Here is a 17,898-nt window from a genome sequence, read left to right as displayed (position 1 = left end):
TAGGCCTAGCCTAATGCCAATTTCAAACTTTCAGGCTCTATAATAAATTCTAGCAATTCTTACCAAAGGACCTTTTGAGTTACACAAGTAGTTTAGGGGCAGCGTTAATACAAATAATAATAAAACGTATTATTACAATAGGTACAGTACCCTTACATCTAGCAAGCTATAGAGACAAGTTCATGCTTAATTTACCACCGCAACCCATCAATCGAATTTCACCAAATGCATGCTTACATTTTGCTCATCCTACTCTTCAGTACACCCAATTTCTGCATCCATCTAACTATTCTTCTTTTGTTCCTTTTAGTATCAGAATTCCTCATGTTTTTTTTAAGTGATCGGAATAATCCTGCCATTGCAACAGTAATTGCCTAGTTTCTAATCCAAAAACAACCTGTTTCTGATCTTGATTTCCTTGAATGTCGCGCCCAAAAAATAGTTATCCGTTAGACAGGAAAGTACGTCATTCAGCGTTGCCAGGTCCCCAGCTTCCCCGCGGAATTGGGCTAATTTTGAAGTGTTGCCGAGGGTTGAATTTTTTGTCCGCTTGTTCGGGTAAACATATTTAAATACAAATCCAGATTTTTAATGAAATAAGTTATTTATACCCAAATTCTACCTGACTCCAGATCAACACATACGCTTTTGGGGGGGGTTGGGGGCTATATGGGGGTTGGGGGCTATACGTCCACTGCAAAGGACGTATAGCCCCTATACGTCAACTGTAGGTTAGTGCATGACATGTGCACCAGCAAATACTATTTCAAAATAAATTCCTGCATTAAAATAATGTATCATGAGTTTGTATGATTTGGTCATGTATTATCACACTAGCATTTAATTATCACGTCAAACAATTACACTGCACTAAACTGTAAGTGTAAATGTAAAGTGAAAATAACAAAACCAGTCAGTATGATGACTTGAGCGAATATCATTCATTCACGTCTTACTAAAACAGCGGCCACGCGAAAGGGAATAAGGAAACTGTTTCCTCTACTAAAAAATACAATGCGGGTCACGTGAAAAAAGGATCCAAAGACTCGTAGAAAGACCGAGTCGGGGAAGGAACTAATCATTCGTTTCCTCTAGCTACAGAGCCTATGCAGGTCACGTGAAAAATGATCCAAAGACTCGTAGAAAGACCGAGTCGGGAAAGGAACGAATCGTTCGTTTCCTCTTGCTACAGCCTATACAGGTCACGTGAAAAATGATCCAAAGACTCGTAGAAAGACCGAGTCGGGAAAGGAACGAATCGTTAGTTTCCTCTAGCTACAGAGCCTATGCAGGTCACGTGAAAAATGATCCAAAGACTCGTAGAAAGACCTAGTCGGGAAATGAACGAATCACTCGTTGAGAGGACTCGTTACTCCCGGGTCCTTATAAGGATTCGTTCAAAATGAACGAATCGTTCACGAACGACACATCACTACTCTTTACTTGACCAACGTCGAGTCGTTGGCAACGACGACAGAGCAGACTGTTTAGACAGTAAATCAGTTCCAGACTGATTTAAATAGACAATATAAATGCACAAGGTTGCCAAAAATGTTAGAGCTATTTGAGGTAAGGCAAACATAATACTTGGATTCTCTTCGGGAATTTACCGTACCATTAACATAGATCGTTCTTGTTCGAAGTAAAGTTAGCTTGTGTTAGCTCGCTAGCTAAGCCAACTCCATAGGCCTTATCATACTAGTACAGTAACGCTAGCATAATTTGTTCTTCTTCTAGCGAGCGCATTTTAAACAGCTAGCTAGATTAGCCAAAGTTACCTGAGGAACTGTGTGAGTTTACTAATGGAGCTGACATTACATGGTGCTTGTGTTCTTTACTTTGTACAACTCTTGCTAGCTAGATGGAAACTCGTTTCACCAAACGCACACATGGTGGGAGGATGACAACAAACCAATATGGATCGACAAAAGTTTGAACACCTTGAGGACTGTGTTAAATACCTGGAGGAGGCCAACTGGGAGCTGAAAAACCACAAGGACTTTCTGCTAATCACATGGTTTATTACCCTAAAGTTGCCCATTACTTAACTATCTTCTGTTATGGCTGGATTTGTATTTATTTATTTTTGTATAAAATGTACCTGCAGATAAAATATGTTGGAACCCTCTGTTTGAGTAAGAAGTTAACGTGTATATTTTTTTTGACAGTGCAATAAAACTTAATGATATCTTTATGACAAGTGAACATGTTACTACTGTACTTGAGGTCAAGGAAAATATTCATGACACTGCTATACAAGCATTTGACAGTGTAATAACACTTAATGATATCTTAATGACAAGTGAAAATGTTACCACTGTACTTGAGGTCAAGGAAAATATTCCTGACACTGTTATACAAGTATTTGACAGTGTAATAATGCTTAATAAAATCATTATGACAAGTGAAAATGTTACCACTGTACTTGAGTCAAGGAAAATATTCATGACACAATTATAATGGTCTCATGATAGCCATCATCCACCAACCACATATGACAGTAGTATTTAATACTAATACATAAAGCTAAATACACTGCTCTGAAAATGTATGGAACACATAATCACCACAATATTACACTGTCATTTAAACTTCAGGGATATCAATCAGTTCGGTTAGGAAGCATAAGCAATTATGAATCAATATCACCTGTTTTGATGCAAATGAAAGTGACAACAGGTGCACTGGACAGGCTACAGCAAGACAACCTCACATAAAGCTAAATATATTCTTCAAGTTTGATAATCAGGCCTTCTATTTAGTTTATGAGAGGTTATTTTGTGTCAGTTAATGTCAAGATGTCATAACAAAGACAGTGACAGGTTATTTTGTCTCAGTTAATGTCAAGTTGTCATGACAAAGACATTGCCGGGTGATTTTGTCTCAGCTTATGTCAAGTTGTCATGACAACGACATTGCTAGATGATGTTGTCTCAGCTAATGTCAAGTTGTCATAACAAAGACATCACAAAAAATGTCAACCTTGCATAAGAAATGACATAATTCACCGAATGACACCTAATGACAACATTCATAAACATTCATAAGTATCCTTTCATGTGTCATGTCATGGTTATGACAGTGCCATGACAGTGTCATGTCACTCTTATTCACACCCCTTCAAATAAAGTGTTACCCTATAGGTAAACGTCCACAACACTGCTACCTACTGTTGCATGTACTTCTGTGTCAGCAATTTGAAAAAACCCTTGTGCACCAAACATTTTTTTGTTCATGTGAAGTAGCTCAAACGTCCAGGAAGGTGGTGGGCAAGCAGACTCGGCAGACTCGGGAGCAAAAAGTGAGGATTTAATAAATATGTTCTTCACTCCAAGAACCAAAAGTAACATAAGCAAAATAAACCATAATTATTGACAGAATTAAATCATAATAACTCAAACAAAGTTACCTGGGGCCTGTTCCATAAAGGCCGCTCAAATAAGTTGGACTTAACAAGTCAAGCGGGGCTAAAGCGGTTCCATAAAGACCAATTTCAGCTCACGCAGTCCTACTAATTCAAGTCAGATTTAAGTAGTCAAGCTAATTGCGCGTGCACCCTATTCTGAAGCAGCCCGAGAGGTAAAACATGGAAAATACAATCCACCATATGGAAGCAAATCGTGACCAAAATGTAAATGCATTTCCAGAAATGCTTTTTCATTTTAAGAATGTGGCTGCATTATTTGACTCACAAATGAAATTAGTAATCATTCATCCTATTTGCATTTTAATTTTCTTCTTCAAGAGTGCTCAATCTTTCACTTAATTAAAATGAAAAATTAATACACATTTGAGATTTAAATAGATACCAAAATTCAATTTGAAATTTAAAATTTGAAAATTGAAATGCATTTCCAGAAATGCTTTTTAATTTCAAGAATGTGGCTGCATTATTGGACTCATAAATATAATTTGTAATCAATCATCCTATTTGCATTTGCATTTTCTTCTTCAAGACCGCACATGTTATGCCATAATCAAAAAGAAAACAGAGTGGACATTGCTTTTTTGTTTTCGTGGTCTGCCCGCAAAGTACTAGCCTGGTCCTAACCAGACTCATGTACATTTCATTTGTACAGAGAGTCTGGCCTCGCTCCATTGACAAGCGTTGACTTCCTTGTAGGCGGGTACTCTGTTGAAGTTTAAAACTATTGGATTTGCCAAGAGCCACTCTGATCTGCTAGCATTCGCCTTAGCCAATTCTTTCACCACTACTGTAACAGAGCTAGTTGCCGTAGCTGGAAAATCAAACTTTTCCCGAACCCCGTGGGGAGGAGGGCCACAACATCATGGCCACCAACAAAACTCAGCATAACTTGTTCTTGCTCCGGCTTTAGCTGTTGGATATTGGGCAACGTTGCCACAACGGACTGAATGGCTTCTTTCTCCGCCGCCATTACGGAACTTCAACACAAACTAGTGCACAACATCAACGTCATCGTTCTCAGCCACTCCCTCTGTTCGCTGATTGGCTGTTAAAAAGTAACCTGCAAAATCTGACTTACCTACTGAACGGCGAGACGCATCACAGATCTTGGCGCTCCCTCAAATTGTGCAAACACTGTTAAAATTAGCTGAGCAGGTAGAATCTAATAATATATCTGAGTACCGTGCCCGAGTAGAACAAGTCATAGAAAGCTTGGCTGCATACTCTGCCGTCACAGATTTACACATTAATGAGGTTGCCATAGTTTGAGCCTGTGGAGCCTCAAACAACCAACCATCAATATTCCGTTCAAGTCCATTGAAAGCAATTTATTAAATGGTTTAAAAATAAAGGAAATAGCGGAGCTGTTCGGCGTAGGCCACCGCCCCCTACCGAACAAGATGGGTAGCTCAGTCAGCAGGGAGCTGAAGAAGAGCAGCTACTGACGTCACTCTGCTGATTGCTGCTGATCACATTCTTAAAATGAAAAAGCATTTCTGGAAATGCATTTTCATTAAAATTTTTGTCACGATTTGCTTCCATACTCCCAAACCAGTCCTGAATGGTGGATCTAAACACAGAACCATGAGTGTGCAGAAATGCAACAAACATTTGCTCAGTCTGGATCCTGCAACATAAATAAAAGGTATCTTTACTAATCAAAATTGTGTCTGTTTGACATTAACTGAAACCAAATACTCAAGACCTCATGGGCTTGACGTGACAAGTGGTGAGTACAGGCGTGTTCTCACCCACTTCGTCACAATTTGAACTAAAACTATTACACAAGTAAAAAATGCCATTGGGAAACAAAAAGTATTCTCAAAAGGCTTTTGGAGAAAGTTCTTCTTGTCAAAATGGCCCGGTTGTTGTTTTTGTTATTGTGATTAAGGTTGTGGTGATTGGGGTTATTGTTGTTGTTAGTGTGATTATTATTGTTGTTAATGTGAATATTGTTGTATTGTGGTTATGGTTGTTGTTATTGTATTGTGGTAGTTAGAATCTGAATGCTCTTATGTGCACAGCTAGAACAACAATCAAAGACAAAATATCTGTGAGCATCTTGTGCCTTAGAGCTCTGAATAGACTCCACATACACAAGCACATACACAAACACACACATAAACACACAGAAACCATCAATGTCAACTAGCATGTCACATAGCTACTATTATTTATCCCCACAGTGCACAGAAACACAGGCTAGCACAAACAGAGCCCTGTGGTGTGTGTGTGTGTCATGCCGAATGTTTTACGAGCTCAGTGAGAAAAAGTGCTGAGATGAATTGAGATGAATTTTCTTTTCTAAGCAGCTCAGCAAAGCAACAATGACATTTATTTTATATAAAAGCAAACATTGTACTCGGCTACCAAACCTTTTCTGAGAAGCATAACCTCACTTTCATACCATCAAGCACCTAAAATTACTGATGCCGTTTTCTGCTGATCAAGGGTTTCTTAAGGGAATTTTCTGTATGAATTTCTGTGTGTGTGTGCTGTGTGTGCATGTGTGTGTGTGTGAGCAGATATTACATGTGTTTCAGAAGAAATGATAGGAAAGGACTTTTTATTGTTGTTTCTAAACTGACTATAAACCAGATTGACAAGTCTCTGGAGGGGAGCTCTGCTCATCAAAGACCAGGGCTTGTTTGTCACTTTCGTAGCATCCAATTGGCTGGTAGGGAAGCCTGTCATTGATAAGGAACTAGAGAACACATGCATACATAAAACGACTGGCTACCAACCAGACAGAATATGGCAACTGACTCCATACTGCTCACCGAACATTAACATAAACAAGAGGACCTTGAATTGCACAACCTTGAATCGATAGAGGTGCACTTCACCCATTCTGCGGTCTGATTACATCTACTAATGCTGTTTATCTGATAGAACGTCCACCTTCTCTATTCTGTTTCCAGTAATGCATCTTCTGTGGAGGCTAGGATGCCAGCCCAGGATGAGAATCCACCAGTTGAGAATCCCTCCTCTTTTCTTCCGCCATCTTTTCTCTTATGTCTTTTATCTCCTCTCACCTCTTCTTCCCTCCCTTCCTTTCCTTTTTCTCTCCTCTTCTCCACTCCACTTCCTTTGCCACGGCCATCAGATGGGTGACAAATACAGCAAATACATGAGACAGTCTGTTTTGTAATTGCTTCGCTTGTCTGAACTTGCAGTATCTAGCTTGGCTCATGTGACCATGTTTCTGTCCTTCGGCCTCTGTCTTTGAAAGGACATGTTTTCATCCATGGTGGCCATACAGCACATCAATACTCCCTTTTATTAGCACGTCTCACCTGCCTAGATGTAGCACAGACATATTGAAGCCTTGTCTGAGTATTGTTTGTAGGCTAGCAGCGAAGGTGAGGGTGGGTCCCAGACTATACACCACCAGCGCTTAGCATTTTAACCCTGTTTGACAGGTGCTTTCACTCTGCTTTGAACAATTTAATGTAATGAAAGAAATAAAATACGTTTTTACAGAGCATGAAACCTCTGCTGATGGATTTGATTGGACAGAACTTTGCATGAGTCCCAGCTGTTTTATCAATTTTGTTTATCGGTTTTGTTGCTGTGCCGCAGAGCATTAACATGAAGAGAAAAGTGGGCCACAGAGACACAAAGCACAGCCGTCCCTAAGGAAATATGTCACATCTTCTACATCTTTTGTGATAAGGCTTTACCATTCACGCTCCACCATGTTCAGCTACAGAGGGCCCAGCAGGGAACAAAGACAGAGATATGCTTTATTAGGTCAACTCTGAGTTACTTTACATAGTGGTGATCTCGGCTCAGTTAAAACATCAGAGAACTATCATTAAGATGTAGCCCAGAGGAGAGTCTTACCTGGGGGAGAAGGGCAAGGAGAGAGAGAGAAATAAAGATAGAGGGAAAAAAGAGAGAGATAGAGCAAAATAGAAAGAGGACCAGCTAGAACCTGCAGAACTTTGTATGTCTAGCAGTGAAAATACCAGAATCGCACATAACTAATTATCCAAAATTAAAATGACTAAATCTCTTCATGTTGAAATCTGTTATCTGTCACAAATAAAGTACTCCATCAGCATGGTGTTTTCAGAGAGTACAGGGTCCAGGCAGCAGTGAAATAGCTTCCTAAAAATTCCATCCTACAGGCGTGTTTTATTTTACTGTGCCGAAATCAGAAAGAGCTTGAAAGAGCCATGGACCAAAGAGAATAGTAGATGAGAATGCCATTGATTTTGGGGTTGTCAAAAACATTAAATCATGTAGTCATTTTGGACTACAGGTGCTGAATTCAAATAAAACTGGAAAGAAACCAGCAAAAAATGCACGGGAGACAGGTTGCAAACAATTTTATGGAAATCTAACAGAACTTACAGAAGTTCTTTTATCTTGAACTTCTGTAAAAAACAAACAAACATTGAAATTAGATAAGAAAAGTAGAATGTGTTTGTCCACAGCATGAGTCAAGCTATCTTGCAAGGTTCCTGTTAGACCTCTTTTTAGGGCCCAGAGCTTGCTTGTCAGAGGATTTATCGTGGCTTATGTTTATCCAACTTTAACATTTTCCTCGTTTCTTTTTCAATCTCAACTCTTCCTTTCGTCCAGACACTTATCCTCTTTGATCCTTTCTCTCCATCTCTCGGGCTTCCACCCACTCTCTCTCTCTCTCTCTCTCTCTCTCTCTCTCTCTCTCTCTCTCTCTCTCTCTTCATATCCAAGTTCATATCCAAAGGCATAATTTTACTCTCCAGCCCGGACACTGAGCTGTCCCCACCTCTATTATGTCAACCACCAGGTTGTTCCTCAACCAGACAGAACATCTCCGAATGACACTGAGAGGGTGTCCTGTGGGTGTATAGGCCTGCCTCTCCTCCCCCAACCTGCCCCCTACTCCCTCTCTTCCTTCTCCTCTCCTCCCTCTCCTGTCCTCCCTCCTCTCTTCTCCCTCTCTTCCCCATTGTTAAAATTAAATGAGTACCCTCTTTTCTTGAGCACATGCTCTGAACAGGCAATCATGGAGGACAGGAAATGCTCTGCACTCTAACTTCTCACTTATTCTGAGTCCCACAGAGTTGTCATAGTGAGTGATTATGGGTTCGGGTGTGCAGAAGTTAGGCTTTTTTAGGGAGTGTGTGTGGGGGGGGATGAAATCCCTCCCATCTACTTATGGGATCATAAAAGTGCCAGAATGACGCCTGTGGCACCTCACTGACATTGACATGTGTCCACCCACATAATCTCCATAAACTATCCACCAACTTGTCCCCATTAGATACTGTATTCATCACTCCGTTCAATTAAAGATGCCCTCTGATCCATCACTTCACATAAGAAAGCTCCAAACACACACACAACACAAACAAACATACACACACTCTGCACACCAAAACCCATAATTGACAACTGTGTGGGACTCAAAATAAGTTAATAGTCAGAGATTATTTAGATACAAATACCTGGTGTGTGCAACACATTTCCTGATGTCAGCAGGTACCCATTTCCTCTCCTCCCCTTCCCCATTATTTCAGTTTCTTTCCTTCTATTCTCTTCTTACTCCTCCTAGTCTCCTGCCACTGGCGAGCTGACCTACAACCGGACATTTATCAGAGTGGCCATCTTGGGAGAGAGGGTGTGTACTCCACCAGGCTATTTTGGTATTGACCCACATCTCCAGGTGAATTTGGACGAGGAGAAACATAACAGCCAGCGGTGAGTCACAGACGGAAGATCACGGCAGGAGGATTAGGATGCAGAGACACCAATCACACTGTGATGCTCACAAGAATGTCACCGTTTCTCTGGGCACATGTCTCCAAATGTTCAGCATATATTTAAGTACCGGTCAACTCAAATGGCTAATGTGAAATGCCCAATTATGTAAGAAACGTCATTCTAATTTCATTAAGCTTTAACTAACACACAATTGATGCAGTAAAGATCTGAATCAGCCTTCATTAGAGCCAGGATAGAAGGATTTGTCCTCTAAAAACAGGATCAATGTCAGCAAAAAAAGACATCTCACTTTTTAATTTCCTTTCTTAGTAAATTTGTCAGATTGATATCTGGTCAATTTCCCAGACCCTGTTCTTAAACAGGCCAAGTAGTGGCGTGGAGATATTGGTGGAGCAGAGCTCTAATTGTGGAGGATGGACTCCTTTGGGGAGCACTACCATGCGGGCACAGATGGGCTCTGTGCTCAGTGGAGGAATCTCTGCATCCTCAAAGGCTATATCGGGCAGCTTTGCCAAACTGACAGGCTAAAAATAGAAAGTTAAGAGAGTGGGCCTAGATCCTAGCATCAAAATAACCGCAACCTAAGACAGATGCACAGAAACCCTCAACAAAACTACAGCACAGGGAGAAAGAGACAGAGGGAGCTGGCTGTTCATACAAGGTGATAAAAAACAAGTAAATCCCATACAAACAAAGCCTTGTCCTCCTGCATGCCGTGTACAGTGTACTACATGTTCACTGTACACAACTGTACACTACATGTTGTATACATTTACTGCATGTTGTATCTTATTTTATCTTATTTATGTTATACAGTGCATACTTTCTATTGTATCTGTGTATATTTCACATATTTATATGTGTTGAATACTATTTAAAATGCAGACTAAGCAGTAAGCTAAATCATGCACAAAGCAGTCTGTACATAATTTGCATATAAAACACTTTAAATGCTGGGTTTCTTGCACAAACTAGGAATATACGTATATATGTACAAGACACTTTTTGATGTGACTAAACTAACAGGCTAAAATAGCAAGCTACTGCTAGAAGCTGAAAATAACAGGCTAAACTATAGACCTGGTAGAGGACCAGATGTGCTTGGGTACAATATGGAAGATAATAGAGACCCTGATGCTGAAACACTACGTCAGTTCTGTGACCTTTACACAGACACACAGATGCACAAACACACACACACGGACACACTCACAGTTAGGTATACGATGAAACACAGACAGGGATTGTGCACAATTGTTCACACACACACAAACAGGCACACAAACACATACACACATGCACAAGCACAGAAACACACATACTTGTGAAGAATCTCCCGATGGTGTGACGCATTATGAGTGCTGCACAGGGTACACTGAGGGAGGTTATTTGTCTGTTTCTGTGTGTCTGTGTGTGTGTATGAGCTTGCAGGAGAGAGGGCCATAGAGAGAAAAAGAGAGAGAGTATGATTAGAGGCCAGTGTCTGCTTGTGCCTCTGGCTGTGTGGGTGTATGATGGGCAACCAGGGACAAAAAAGAGAAAGAGTGAGAAAGAAAGAGAGAGAGGAGAGAAAAAATTAGAAGGAAAGAGTGAGTAGCGTGTGAGATGAGAGAGCAAATAGACAACGAATATAGAGAAAGAGAGAGAGAAACGGGAATCAAAGAGACAGGGAGTGAGGGAGAGACAGAGAAAGGAGAGTCCATTAATCTCTTACATTCCAGCAGTCATTTCCACTCTCTTCATCACTAGCAGCATGTGCTCTCTGAGATTTTAAAATATTTAAATCTGTAATCTGTCAGTATTATGAGGTTAACACACACCAGTGACAACACTGTCTTATCTCTCACCCTTCTCTTGCCCTCACACAACCGGAACATACAGCACACACACAACCCACACATACAGTAATATACACACAGAGACACAACACTCACATACTGTACACACACACACACACACACACCACACACATACACACCCCACATACCCTACATACACGCACACAAATACACCCTACACGCACACACACACACACACACACACACACACACACACACACACCCCACACACATCAACACACTACCTTATGGGCTCTGGTCTGACCAGACAGCTGGGGTATGAGTTCATTGCTATTTCAGCCAGAGCAGCACCACTCGAGTCAGGAGGGAAGCTAATGAAAAAAAAGACTATAAAAGAAGAAGAAAGCAGACTATAAATACTCACACAGTCGAGGGTAAAGCTGCCTGTGAATCTGAGGTGGTAAGTAATTTTTCCCCGTGTGTAGGTGACCTAGTGACTCTGGAGGTGGCCTCCTGGATCGTTGCATCTTCTGGAGTTCCAGGCACTCGATCAGTCTTACACAGGGATGGGGATAGTCTTACCAATGAGGATGGGGATAAATGTCAAAGCTGGGACTTGCAACTGTGGTGTACAAGCTGTGGATGTCACACACACTTACACAATACAGATATTACACACTCACACACACATACTACAGATGTCATACACACACAACAGATGTTAGACACACACACGCTGCAGATGGTACACACAAGTAGCACATGCACACTCGAGTGCACCAACATGCACAAACACACTAAAGATGTCACACACTGATATGTCACATAAGCAGTGCCAACACAGCCACAATACAATCTCACACACATCACAATAGTCACATACACACACGCTATACATGCGTCACTAGCACACTCCTTCCGTCCCCATTATTCCCATTGCTGTCCTGTCATATACGGCACCACAAACCGACAGACCAGCATTCCCCCTTAAAAACCCAGAATTAATAAAGCAGAGTGAATCAACTGAATGGGATTAAGCCTGTGAAGGATAGTGACCCACATAGGAGGGTTGGCTTGATGGAGGCACTTCAGCGTAGCTCCATGTCATGTCTTCGTGAGGCACTCCTCTGACTAAGCTCCTTAAAGAGGCTGCCCCGGGGGATCTGTGGCAGGCTGGAGGTACACACTCAGCCCTCATCGGCACTAATTTACCCCAGGAATTATACCCCTCATCCCTCCCTGTGCCTCTCTGTCTTTATTCCAGGAATTCAACCCCTCCCTCCCTCCCAACTCTTACTCTATCTCTCTTTGGCTCTATGTTCATGAAATTATACTCGTTCTGCCTTATCACTGTGGCTATCTGTTCTAATTCCAGGAATGATAGTGCTCCATCACCTCTTTCCCTAATTCCCTGACCTTGAATGCAGAGGGACTCTGTACCCACTCGCAACTGGCCCTCACAACAACACTAACTGTGAAATAGCTTTGTTAAATCGGTGGTGATTTTCGGGTGCACTGTACCGTTGTAATCTGTGTCCCAACTTTCACCTCCTGTCACAAGTGTTTCCCTCAGCTGACAGCTGTTTGCAAACATTTGTGGCAAAAAAAAGCCATAATCCCCAAGCCAACTGCCTTAAATAAACAGATTTTCATAGAACCTCTGTGTGGTTGTACTCTTTGATTTATTGGCAATTACGGCAGGAATCTCTCCTGATATGACTGTGTCTATGAAATAACTACAAGCATCAGTGGACGTCCTCCTCATCATCTCCCTTCTCTATCTCTCTCCCTCACTGTGACAACACTCCCATCTCTATATCAGTCCTCTCGTTCACTTCCTCCCACACAAACACATCTCTCTTCTCTCTCTACCGCTCCCTCTCTCCATCTCTTACTACTTCACTACTCTCTCCACACTATGCATTTTTAAAAGGCTCTCTACTATTTTAAATGGAAAACAATCAGAAATAGCTCCTCTCTTCATCTTTTCCACTGCGTACTACGATGGATGCCCTTGATTTAAACCCAAAAGCCCTGTTCTCTGGCGCTTTGATTTTGGTGTGGCTGTGCGTGTTCAGTATTAAAACAATTTTTTTTTTTTACAAAGCTTAAACTTCTGCCAGAGAAAAAAGAGGAGACACATAGAGCGACATCTGTTAGGTTGACAGAGTGATGATGTCCAGAGGCATCTTGTTTAGCAGATAGACTCTGTTCCCTGGCACAGACACCCAGTAGTCAAGGGATATGTTCTCGGTCAACAGACAATGCAGAATAATCAGTGTGCTCTCATATACAACTACAGGCACTGGCTATCTATGTGTCTCGAGGATTTGATATTGCACACACCATACACGATCATGTCATTGAATTATTCAATCTCTTAAACGTACTTCTGAATGCTGCTATTACCAAAATTACATTCCCATTAAGAATGACTAAACCTGCCTGTGCATAGGCTTTCCATTAGAAGAGCTAAATGCAAAATAGACCAAATCTGGAAGTGTTGAAACATAATAGTTCCGTTAAGAGGCGGGCTCATAATTTGACAGCCAGCTGAAACTGTATCATTTATCCCTAAAGAGGAGACAGGCTTTCTCTCTCTCTTTCTCTCCGGTAATCACCCCTTATATCCATGGCTTTGGCTGGCAGGATTAGGAGCATGCTCTCTCTCCATCGTCCTCCATACACACCAATTTGACTTGGCATTAAGAGATGTGAGTTCTTTTTTTGCCTCGTCAGCACCCCACGCCAGTGTTGTGAAGAGCACTTAAAGAATCCAGAGAATTCTCAGATAATTTCCATTTTAAGTGGCTATAGCTTAAAGATTGAATTATCTCTATGCCCTGTACGTCTCCCTCCCCTTCCTGAATCTGCACAACACACACACCCATGCAGTGACACACTCATACGCTTCATCTGAACATGGATATCTGAAGCATCTATCTCAATATTACATCTGTTTTGTTGTCAAACCTCGGGACATGTCATTTTCAAATTAGAGTTTGTTCAGGCATCGACACTCAGGAAGCCCCTCTATCTGTTGGGTTGTACCTGGGAGGTGTCGGGCCTCTCATCTGCATAGGCTTATAGACCAGAGATATGACATCCACATCGCCACTTTCCCCTTTTGTTTATCTTACAGCAATGTGTCAGCAAAAAGGAGAGGAGAAAAGAAAAGCAGAAACGGTTGCAGGTTTGGCCTGGGGGGCATTTTGCATGTCTGTCTGTCTGTGTGTGTGTGTGTGTGTGTGTGTGGGGGGGGGGTTAAGTCTCTGGGCTGCTTTTGGAAATATAAGAAATCTTTTCAGACAAGGTCAGTGGAACCCTGTCAGGGAAAATGCAGTTCCTGTGCCATGTAGCTCACTGACGACACCTCAAATGCAATAAGCAGGGTTATAAACACACACCTCCATCTCACCCCTCTTCCTCTTGTTCCGTATTTCTCGGCTATAACTCGTGTTACATTATGAAAATTGCACGTGCACTCACACAACCACACACACACAAACACAGAAGTGCATGTGTTCGCACTCTTTATCATACATGAGTGCAATACCAACGTGAAGTTCTGTGATGCAAGTACACCACCTCGGCCACTACTCTCCACTGCCTGCGGGGTGCTGCAGCCTACTTGTAAAGTAAGAGTTGTTAAATGCTGAACAGCAGGAGTCTCAAGACATGAGACAGGCAGTCAGCACTGTCCTCATCCAGGTGTATCCATGTACGGGAAAAAAACAGAATTACCTTTCCGCTGACAGACGTTCTCAGGAGTGAGGCCCTGCCAAGCTGAGAGGTTACACCACTGCAAACAACACAAGCCTGACTCCCAACCTCCCTAGTCTGGTTCTCTGCTGCGCACTGAGATTACCTTGAGTACCCACGTTGTTCTGAAGTTTGTGTGTCCAAGCGAGAGACAGTGTGTGGACATGTTTGCTTGTGTGTGTGCGTAGGTGTGAGTCAGTTTAGATTTCCTCTGCACTTTTTCACTTGGACATCAAATGTTTTCATGATCATGATCTAAACATGCCAAGAACGGACTGTATTTTCAAAGAGAGGGGAATCGGATTTGAAACTGCAGGGACGTAAAAAAAAAAAGGTTTACGAGGCTGGAATACAAATAGAAAGGGGGACAGAGTGAAGCGGTAGCATGCATAATCCACCACATAATACTACCAGCACACTTAACATCTAAATGGACACAATACACATTGGCAATGGAGATCAACCTAAATGCAACTGATCACAGTAAAATTCCACAGAATTCAAATCTGAAAGCAAGTGAGATCAGGATGAAACTGGTTGTCGTTTTTTACAGGCCTTGTCAGGGCAAACTGTGCATCCCCCTTGGCAAGACTAAACATCATGTTACAAAGGTGAACTTGACTACAAAAAGGAATTGCAAATATCTTAGCATCTTAGCCTATAGCCTATTGTCGGCTTTAGGGCAAGCAAAACATTGCTTATTCAGGTGTCACCATGACAACTCTTGCACTACATTTTCTCTTTGATTCAACTCTCACACACTTAATTATTCCTTCAACCAACCACTACAATGGGCCCATTTATCTAGGAAGCTGCTCTTGGAGATTTGAGAGGAGTGAGATGAAGCAGGACAGAACAAGAATGCATAAAAACTAGATTTTATCTTGCCCATAACTTTTCTCCAATAACTGTTCAAGTCATAACACTATGGCTGGCCTACCTTACGACATAAATCCGTATATTCCGTCAAGTCCGTCAACTAGATCAAGCAATACCATATTAACACTGTGAGCATTTATAGCCTGGATTGAGCCACTAAGATAGCAAAATGTTATCTTAACAACATTAATGTTTTAAGGTGGGCGAGACAACCTTGTCAATTAGGAATAAAAGCTAGTTGGAGCAATATTGTGCCTGTACGGTTATAGCTCAAAGTCTATAATAACTACGATATAACAATGACTTCCATAGATAGCGGTAATAAGCTTTCATACCTGATATTACAGTTAACTTAAGGAAAGCTTCCACAGAAGGATGTTGATCAATTATGCCTTTTATAATTGTATAATTACTTTTTTTTATAAACATTTCTTGTTTGTAAAAAAAATCTCCAAAAGGCAGGATAATGTCGCCTTTTGCCTGTCTTGACTAGAAACGCAAAAGAAAACACCCGATACATAAAAATAAAAAAAACTTGCAACCACATTTGTCGCTGGAAGGAGATGATTGGTTACCATCTCCTCAAACTCGCTCAGAAACAGATAACATTCGAACAGGCCTAGGTTTTTTTTACGACATGGGTTGTGTGCGCTCTGTGGACATTTAGATCCGCGCAATAACCCCTAAACCACAGGAATGGATACATTGTAACGCACGATCCGTTGTAGGCTACTTAAGTAACAAGTGTTTCATCACAAGCTGTAACAGCCCGGTATTGGAATCATATCACGTTCTCCTTTCATTACTGCGTAAATGTAACACGTAACATAATACTTTAAAGTTTCAAACAAAATTACATAAACCTTCGTGCCCGTTTTTAAATGAGACTCGCAAAATTACCAACATATACCTAAAATCTGCACCGGCTTCATGCACGGCATCAAAAATAAAACCCAACATGCATGCAATCATGATATGCGGCTGATTGAAGTGTGGTGTCCTTCTAACTATTGTAACCTAATTTAGTAAAAATCGAACAAGTCACCGGACAGCTATAAAAACATCCAATAATAAATAAAAAAACACATCCTAAAGAAAACAGTTTTTACAGACCAGCGTGAGTATTGCTGTGACTCACCTGCCTTGACGAGCCAATTCCCCCATTCCTGTTATTTTCTTAAACATTAAAGACTGGCACAGAGTATGTATTCTCTCAATACTTCATGTTCTTCCCATCTATCCTTGCACTCTAGTGTCGAGGTGATCTTTTGAATGTCCTTTTAACGTAAAGATCCTTCAGCATCCTCTCTCCGTTGAAAATGTTCGTGCTTTTGCCCTCTGTTTTCCTTCGGTGCTCAGTCCCCGCGCGTTTGATGTTCTAGCCACCACTCTTCGTGAGGTCTCTCCACAAGAGCTCCACGAGAGCGCGCTGCGCGACCTCAGATCTTTTTTTCGGGTGCGCCAATGGAGACGAGTTACTAGGTAACCACACATCATACATGAAAAGTAGGAGCAGGCGGGGGGAAGCGTTTTTTATACTTCTTAAAGAAAAGATGACTAGAGCCTTACATCATGATTCTGTTTTCCGCTAATGAAGCGGGGGTCACGTTGGATTTGCACAGCATGATTCCCTCGAATCCCCCAACGGATTGGAATGGGTTGTGAACTCCAATAAAATATATATTTTAGTCTACAAGTCGAAAACCATAAGACATAATTTCAAGGTTTCATTCACTGTGCTCTTTTCATTTGTAGCCTACTTTAAATCAACAGAAAGCGATGTCTTATTTACATACAGGCATCCGTTCGCATTTGTTGTCCATTTGGATATAGCTTTGCCTGACGTAACCGCATACCCACATGGGTCCAGCATGCATGGGTTACAGCCATTCACTTGCTTGAGCATTTCTGTCAAGTGCCTCTGTGGTTGGCCCTCTGTAATAGCTGTCTCTTCGATATGAGGTTGTAAAAGCGGTAAACCAAGAGAGACTTCACAGTATTTCCATTAGGATTTTTTGAGGGGGGGGGGGGGGGGGGGCAGTAGCGCTGTCAGGGGGGCAGAGGGGGCCACGGCCACCCTGAAAAAATAGCTGGGCCTCCCACTGGCCCCCCAATCGCGAGTCGCATATCGTCCGCCACCCAGATTAAATTTAATGAATAGGAAGTAGGAATTCAACGTGACATAGGCTGGGAGTTATTTTATGAATGTATGACCATACAACCATCAACTTCTAAATACATTGTTAACAAACATATGTGGGTTGTTAAGCCATGCGTTTTTGTAAAAACATGTATCTGACTGTATCTCCACAA

General features: G+C 41.6%; 1 protein-coding gene across 1 annotated transcript in view; it reads right to left on the bottom strand.

Moving 5' to 3' along the window:
* Positions 1 to 16,961, bottom strand: part of LOC124470116 (neuroligin-3-like) — a 241,297-nt gene extending 224,336 nt beyond the window's left edge. The window contains exon 1 of the mRNA XM_047023866.1: positions 16,724 to 16,961. The gene's annotated coding sequence lies outside the window, so the exon portion shown is untranslated. The remainder of the gene's footprint in view (positions 1 to 16,723) is intronic.
* Positions 16,962 to 17,898: the final 937 nt, after the last annotated feature.

The sequence above is a fragment of the Hypomesus transpacificus genome, chromosome 1, assembly GCF_021917145.1.
Source record: "Hypomesus transpacificus isolate Combined female chromosome 1, fHypTra1, whole genome shotgun sequence".
In the NCBI taxonomy this organism is placed as follows: Eukaryota; Metazoa; Chordata; class Actinopteri; order Osmeriformes; family Osmeridae; genus Hypomesus; species Hypomesus transpacificus.
Note: the sequence above shows the minus strand (reverse complement) of the source record. Positions and strands in the feature narration are given on the sequence as shown.